Source organism: Lissotriton helveticus, chromosome 1_1, assembly GCF_964261635.1.
Source record: "Lissotriton helveticus chromosome 1_1, aLisHel1.1, whole genome shotgun sequence".
NCBI classification, from domain to species: domain Eukaryota; kingdom Metazoa; phylum Chordata; class Amphibia; order Caudata; family Salamandridae; genus Lissotriton; species Lissotriton helveticus.
The window spans coordinates 2,090,959,887-2,090,968,320 of record NC_136057.1 but is presented as its reverse complement, the minus strand read 5'-3'; the positions used below and the strand labels follow the sequence as shown (position 1 = coordinate 2,090,968,320).

General features: G+C 40.1%; 1 pseudogene across 1 annotated transcript in view; it reads right to left on the bottom strand.

The window, feature by feature from the left end:
* Positions 1 to 1,481: 1,481 nt before the first annotated feature.
* Positions 1,482 to 8,434, bottom strand: part of LOC144756170 (vitellogenin-A2-like) — a 59,884-nt pseudogene continuing 52,931 nt past the window's right edge. The window contains exons 31-34 of the transcript XR_013595094.1: positions 6,629 to 6,717; positions 4,567 to 4,664; positions 4,291 to 4,472; positions 1,482 to 1,748 (exon numbers count right to left, since the gene is read on the bottom strand). The product of XR_013595094.1 is annotated as a vitellogenin-A2-like (transcript). The remainder of the gene's footprint in view (positions 1,749 to 4,290; positions 4,473 to 4,566; positions 4,665 to 6,628; positions 6,718 to 8,434) is intronic.

Here is an 8,434-nt window from a genome sequence, read left to right as displayed (position 1 = left end):
CTGACCATGCTGCGTGAAACAAAAATTAGTTGCCGCTTCGGCCACGTTCGAGTGCTGCCGGCTCCTACCGCATTCAAATGGTTTTACGGCTTCAGCAGCGTTGAAGAAAATGCCTCGTGGCTCCTGCTATTTCAAACAATGTTTGTGGCTACAGCCACGCTGATGGAGTAAGTTGCGGCCCCATGTTGGTGACCTGTGTTAAAGGAGTGTATTTTCACTTGTGAGCAGGATGCTGCACTGCCGGCCCAGGCTAAAGTGCCAGTTGCTGCTGGGCTAGAACTATTGTGAAACAAGATTTGCGGCTCCAGCCGCTTTGGAGGGCGACTTGCGGCTGAGTCTACAAGCACCGCTTGACACGGCTGGAGCCGCATTTTTGCCTGAACGCGGCCCCGGGAGCCGCAAATCCCGTTTCCCACCGCGAACTGTCCTCCAACGCGGCCGGAGCCGCAGACCTTGTTTCAGCGCGGCTGGAGCCGCAATTTTGCTAAAACGCAGCGGGAAACGGGATTTGCGGCTCCAGCCGCATTCGAGGGCGGCTCCCGGGGCCGCGTTCAGGCAAAATACGGCTCCGGCCGCGTCAAGCGGTGCTTGTAGACTCAGCCGCACCAAGAGGAGGCACCCGCCGCGCCGAAAGTGTTGTCTGGGCCGACGGTATACCCCCTCAAGAGAACACCGAACCCACCCGAAAGGGAGCGCCCACCGACAGGGCTTCTGACCCCCGCCGTCTGCGTCAAACCACCCTGAAGGCTTCGGTAGCAAGGAAAGGTAGGCTCCCGTGAATGACTGCTTCTCTCTGGATGGTCTTTCACTGCCTTGCCGTACTGTTGCAGATCGAGTTCAGCTCGGCGGTATACTGTGTGTACTCGAGGCTATCATCTTAACTCAGAGGGAGCTTTTTAAAATGTAGGCTTGTATACATATCATTTTGCACAACTATTGTACGTGGTTTGTGTTCAAGCTTCTAAAATGTAGGGTATCTAACACAAACAACTACAGGAAATATCTCATTTGTAGGTCTCATTAAGGTGATATATTTTTCAATATGCTTAATGTCTAGTAAGAGCCAAACTTTTGTGTGTTTTAGAACAATTTTAGAACGTTCATTTCCAGTCTCCTGATTTTTAGTTAAGCATTACTTGGTTTCAGGTTACCAAATGAAGGTCCTACACAGCCAAAAAGAAACCAAACAGGTATTGTTTTATCGATGAATTATTAGTGAAAGGAAAGTGTGCTTGGCATTTAACCATATGTATTTAAAAATAGATGAAATTCTGAAAGGAAAAATAAACCATTTTAAAGCGTCCTCTTTATATTCCATTATTTTACTGACCTTTCTTTTTTGGACTGCATCAGGTGCTGCACCCCTAACTCCAGTGCAACTGCAAAATAATTGATCCAATCTTAATTCTTTGGACAAAAAGGTACATTTATGTTTACACCTTAATGACTTGCTAACTGAAATGAAACAATGACGCCTGTGCTTCTTTTTGAATGAAAGAAATGTTTATTTGGAAATAATATATTTATATGGAATTTATCATTTTATAGTTGGAATAGCAAATCATGGGTCAATTTAGATTTAGAATCATTTAAAATGACACACTGGTGAAAGGTTGATGTGGAAATCTCATCCTCTGAGTGGTTGTTCTGCGGAGTGCTTTGTAGTTCTTCAAATCAGCATCATGTTGTGTCATTAAAATCTTCACTTCTTGCCCACTTTAGACTTTCAGCAGAGTTCAGAGTAGAATCTGTACAAAAAGAGTGAAAGTTATCAACATGCAACAGCCAGGTTTATGCTGAGGCCCTGAAAGTGTTGACTGTACTAGGCATCAATAAATGCACACAAACAAATGCAGATACATATGTTGTTAGTGGCGGAACATATATGAGTATAAGTAGTTTTTTTTAGCAGTAAGCTCCCAGATAATTGGCAGAATACGTTCAGGCATTACCACAGGATGCAATTTTTACTGGATGCCATATTATCTTCCAGTGCCCTGTTCTCATTCTACAAGCTGCGAAACTAAGACCAAATTGTGTTTTCCTCACACAATTTACAGTAGGGTTTGCCTTGCAAAATTTGTATGGGGAAATATGTGGTATTACAAGACAAGTTGTCTTGTAAATATAGTATTATAAGAGAGGCTCTTATACTTCTTTGGTTGCAGACTTCTATTTCTATAAATTCTATTAAAAACTGTTTTAATCTAAATCATGTGGAGAAGTGTGGCTCACTGGGTAGAGATTGGAGAAGTGTGGCTCACTGGGTAGAGGAGGCAGACCTGGAAGCAGAGGTCAGCCCGGGACCAGGGTTCAATTCCCGGCTCAGCGGGGCTTGAGTCCTAAAATGTCCATGGACTCGACAATTCTCGCTCCGGTGCCTACTCGATTCACTGGTTCTCACTCTGCGACTCTGGGCAATAGCTTGCTTAATCTCCACAACGGCCCCTCGCGGCGGGATGCCTGGCTTTCACCTTGCGGATACCCTGCCGGGTTATCTCACAGGGGAATACCAGGACGGGTTCCCTAAGCAAGCGCTTAGAAACCGCTCGGTGATTTGCGCTATATAAATTCCTGTACATTTACATTTACATAAGTAAACCCCACTTTATAGTCAGTAAAGGCTGCATTTGCAAGATTATATTTTCCAATAGCACAACATTTGTAGGAGTATAGACCAAATAAGACTGGAATTTGATTTGCACCCCCACCCTCCTGTCCACTCAATTGCAGGGTAGGTTAATCACAAGCAGAACAATACGTAAGTTTCTAGGTCCATTGGCTTTTTCCAAAGGGCATCATTTTATCAATCCGTCATACAGGATATCAGCCATACCCCTTCATCTGACCCATATTTGGGTACTTATTTCAGTCAAATTACCTTAACACTCTCTGCATTGGGGAACATATCAGCTCCTTAGGATCACCTGGGCCTAACTCATATAACGTCACCAACAGGGGACTCAAGGTACATCTCTGAGACAAAGCTGAAACACGTCAACAACCTTCCTGAGTCACTTGCTTCTCTGTGCTGTGGCATAATTGGTTCTCTGTCTCATGGGTGTGATCAATTACTATATGGATGAATATCTCGTAAACAGGCATAGTGAAGGGCAGGCTAAGTGATGGAAAAAAGTTAAGAGGGAAAACCCAAGGTGAGGAGGAATCATAGGACCAATATTGTATTTGCTTGTTGCAAAATACAGGTCTCAGTTTGAAATCACTAATTTTGTGTCCAGTAATTACTTTTCTGAACTGATCTATGTATCATTGGGTCTAGTTGGAAAATTCAGAGTCAGAGTGGGTCGCAATTCAACCTACTTCATTAATATTCATCAGGTAAGTTGCAAATTGCAACTCATTCCAATTGGAGGCCATCACAAGGATGGTGGCCTGCTGGGGTCAACAAATCACCATATCTGTTATTGCTTTTCAATAAAATATCTATTTTATAATACAGCTGTTTTCCCTAAAGAAAATGGGGATGCATTTAAAAAGATGAGTTTGATTTATCTGTTTGATTTTTAGTAGAGTTCCAAATTGGACCACTTTGTTTTTGTGAAGGGCTACCATGCCAATGTGGGGGGTTGGCAAAATGTTGATTCATATGATATCAAATTGGCATTGAAGGGGAGCCCTAAACACATTTGTTCCAAAAATGGAACTGGTATCCATTCGGAATACCATGTCGCAAATGTTGAATCTGAGGAGATATGACTGTTAAACGCTTTGTACTTCACAGACAATATCATCTAATAGTTTTGAAATTTGAAATTTTTTGGAACCACTTTTAGTGTCATATTTCATCTCTTTAGCAAATAGAAGATGCAGGTATTTATGTGTGGGTGTGTTTATGTGTGTGTATGTGTAGTAACGTTTGTGCATGGAGTGTGTATTGGGTAGAAACAACCTACTTTCCATTGCAGCACAACCCTGCTACTCCTTGACAGTCTTAAGCAAAATGATTAAGAAACATGCAAACATTTGTGCTACAAGTTAAATTGTGATATTCATCCTACCATTAAACAAATCATGTTCATAATTTGACATTCTAGATACTATTTGGAAATGGAGACAAAATGAAATGGGCTTACATATCAAGTTATAATATTCAGTAATGACTAGGAATACCAGGAAGCTAAATGTGGGAAAACTAATTGAGAGAGGAAATGTTTTATTGGATGCATGGGCCTCTCTGCCAATCTATATGGTAGACTTGGTTCCAATAAAATGATGGCCACTCTGCTAGAGTTATTGCATTCCTCAAATGAATCCGTTGTGTCAACTCACCAGTTCAGAACCTTTGTTCACTGTTAAACAGAACATGATTCCTCTGTAATCCATGACCGGACAAAACTCCCCTCATCTTTAGCAACATATCCATCTGGCATCTGATATTCCTGTTCCCGCTCATCGTCATGGTGGCCACAAACTCCACATGTCTTGCCCTTCATCCACAAAGCTGGTGTAACCTTTATGATAAAGAAATAAAGAGACCTCTGATGTAAATCTATGTAATCTTGTCATAACGGCCAACCATGCAGTGAGTGAAATACATCAGAATACCTGGCATGTGACTCCATTGTAGTGAAGCTTCTCAATGCCAAAGTCCGGTGCGAGGAGGATCAGCCCATCAGTCTCCTTTTCAATCTTCAAATGCAGTTCTGGAATCAAAAGAAGTGTACTGTGGTTGAATTTTAAATGAACAAAGAACTTCAGAATATATTGTAGAACACATGCAGCAGAGATAAAAAAAGTGCTAGAGATAGATCCAAGAAGAGAAAGAGATTTATCTCTTAATAAATTGGAGCTGTACATATAGTTTTAATTTGAAACATCTATTTAGAATGCAACAAGTATGCATATAAACATGCATACTATGCAGGAGGGGGCCCTTTAATTTATTTCCTAGGAAAGTGCAATCTCTAGAGAACATTTTTCAAATAATTACAGGCCTGTTCTATGCCAAATCATCACACTTTATCGACTAACAATAAAGGCTTATCAATTCCACTTTAGGTCTGACTCAATAATAAAGGGAAAATATATTTGTGCTTGTGTGTCAGAATATTGATTACAGAAATATTGAAATGTACAAATATTGTGTTAAGAAATTGACAACCAGAATATTGTGTAAGCAGGTATATAACGGTGTGTGTGTGTGTGTGTGTGTGTCTGTGTGAGTGTGTGCGTGTGTGAGTGTGTATTTTTGTGGTATTACCTTTAGAGTTAAGTATAGTAAATCAATGCAGGCCTATGCCTACTTATCTTCAATATATTCTAATAGTTAATATGCTGGTCTCCATATGTGTGCATGTCAGCTTTCAAAACGTAATATTGTGGTACCATTACCACGTGTATATTTGATTTCCCTCCTGGTGATACTTTAAATCCCATTTCAGCAAACCTACAAAATTGCAAGGAAACATGATTCACATGTCATCAAGTCAGAAGGTGGCATCTATGTATCCTTGAGTAAATTCAAATACAGTTTTAGGATCAAATTATCTGCTTAAGATCAACCAGTGTTGCCACAAAAAGTCAGCATTCAAAATCTTTAAAATGCGATAATTAACTTCACGTGATCAATTCAAGTTAAGATTTTTCGAAGCTTGTAGAAAAGGCTGAAATTAATACATCTCAGACATGTAACTATTGATTTAGCTACTTGTCAGATAAACATAGTTACTTTGGGAAACCTGGGAGTTGTGTGTAATTTTTGTGAATTATGAAAGCACAAAGTGCGATGAACATTTTGAAATTGGATTCCCATCCTGGAAATATACATAACACTACTCATGTCACTGGTATGAGCAAATACCTTTTCGGTATAAGAGAACAAAAGTAACACTCCCATATTTAATGTAAGCATAAAGGGTAGAACACGGGGCTTACACAAAGGGGAAAACCTTCCTTCCAGAGAAAAATTTCAAAAATGCTCATGTTTACTCATGCACATTTTATGAGCGTTGAAAACTCAAATAAGTACAGTTTTGGGAGTAGTGGTGCTCTTGGAATAGTATGACTGCCATGGATTCCCAGGATTTTGGCTTATAATGGTTAAGCAACACAAAAAGTCAAAAATCTGCTAAAACATAGGAGTAGATTCCTGTATTTTTAAAGGTGGTCTTTGTGAATCGATTCAAGAGAAAGACAAGCATGTACATGATTTACTCATTGTAGGACCAACAACCAATCCAATCTGCACCACAAATCTTTTTACGTGTGTTACAGAACTAGAGTGACATTTTTGACCACTTTATACAATTTGAAACCATAGAGAGAATTGGTGACCAGCAAGGGAAGACAATATAGTCAAACGAAAGGACAGGGAGAGCAGGGGAGTGCAGGAGAACGGGCCAGAGAAGAGTCTGAATTCATTTACACATAGAAGGACAATGAAAAACTACAGGACTCTTAACTGAGCATTATCCCCTGATGCTGATATTGAAGATACCGCAGCATCAACTGCTGGCTTCATCTCATAATAGAAGCAAATGAGTTATACTAACTTATCAGCTGTAACCTGGTAGACCCCTGCCACTGACCCTAAAATGGGTCCTCATTTCAGTTGTGATGAAATTGATTGTTTGATTATTGATGCATCCAATACAACTCTGTCACCTACCAGAATGTGATTCATATGGCAGCCTGTTGACTTCAATGCCATTTACCGTCAGCTTCAGGGAGTCAGCAGATGGATACATGTCAATATCGCTGAAAAAGAAGAACAGATTATATGTATGTTTGTAATATCTTTTACTTCCAATGCAAAATCACATGCTTTGTTATGGTAAGTGTGTGGCCTAGCGCTTATAACACTTTGCTCTGTTTGTTTGATAGGCTTGCACTTTGGAATAAAAGAAGGCCCTTCCTGTAAAACCAAAAATGTTTCACTGCATAAACACTTACATGGTCAGGTGGTGTAATTCAAGAATTTCCCTGACACATACTTAACGCAAATCAAGAAATCCCTTCTGCATGGTGCACGTTCCTAAGAAAAAACATTGCACCATCTGATTCGACAAGCGAGAGTCGTAATTCTAATTTTCCACCCAGAAAATGGGCTTTACCCACTGCCCATACCACATGCCTGTTCTCTGGCTCGGGGTAGTCAGCAGATTGGGTCAGCATGATGGGCCACCTCCCATCTTATAGCTTGTATTTCTATTGTTATCTCATTTCCCTTAATTTGACATCAGTTGCATTTTGGGATAGGACTGGTCAATTAGCAAGAGTCCGTGTTTTACCATGATTTTAATTACTGCAGAAATCCATGCTGCGTGTTACATATGCTAGATCCCTCAGTTAATTAATATGGTGTCGTATGATTTGTTTTTAAATGGCCAAATTCAGAATAGGGATGCTTCTATTCTACTAAATTGCTCACTGGCAAAATTACTGGCCAATAGCCATTTTTCACTAACTGGGAAAACCAATTAGCAAACTGGACAACTCCTCTTGGAGTCTATGCCTGAAACCAAGTTGTTGGAAATAGACCAACAAAAAACATCCTGCGAGTAAAAAGTATTATAGACCTTTGCTGCCCATTGAACCAAGCCCCTTCACTCTATGTTCCACAAAACAAATATTACTGGATATGAACGTTGTTCAAAGTAGCTTTTTATATATATAAAAGTTGTGTTTTAAATGGCAATTGGACATAACAATACAAAATCTGAAAATGTTCCCAGTAGAGACAAGCTGATCACATTTTGTCTGGTGTTGCATCATCACTGCCGTAATAACCCAATACAGAGCACTCAGGTTACAGAAAGATAAGGTGAGAGGCAAAGGGCAACTAATACAATCAATACCTGTACCCACACGTGTGGAAGGAAATGCGTTAGAACATGTCCAATCATTAATTGTCATTAGGTAAACCTTCTGTCCTTCCCTCTCCCTATATGACCATCATTTTTATTAAATCTGATTATCGTTACCCGAGGAAACACAGACTTCTTATACTATTAGGATCTCTTGCAGTGAACAGAGCAATATTAACTGATATTGCCAAGTCCTTTGGTGAGACTAGTTTAAAAAAAACAGAATTCAGCTTAGTATCAATGTCTGCTTTCTCAAAGTGGTTAATGATGGCATTTGATAACCATGCCCCTTTGACTTCTAAATGAGTTTCTGCTCTATAGTACTCCCATGATTTAGCACAGGTCAAATTCAAACTCAGCTGGCTACAATGCAAATGGGGGCATCATTCAGTGATCATGTTAAAGGTTACAGAGAGTTTAGAAAAGGGCTATCTGCATACAAATAGCACATTTGTTTGGGTCAGACAAAATTGCTTTTTTCTTTGTAATCAGTGTCTCTGCAACCAAGCAGAAATTCATCTTTTTGATTCTCAGGAGCTCTCTGACACTTCCACAATAACATCTTGCATGATACCAGCACAAGTGTTCTGCGAGCAACTCACCTCATA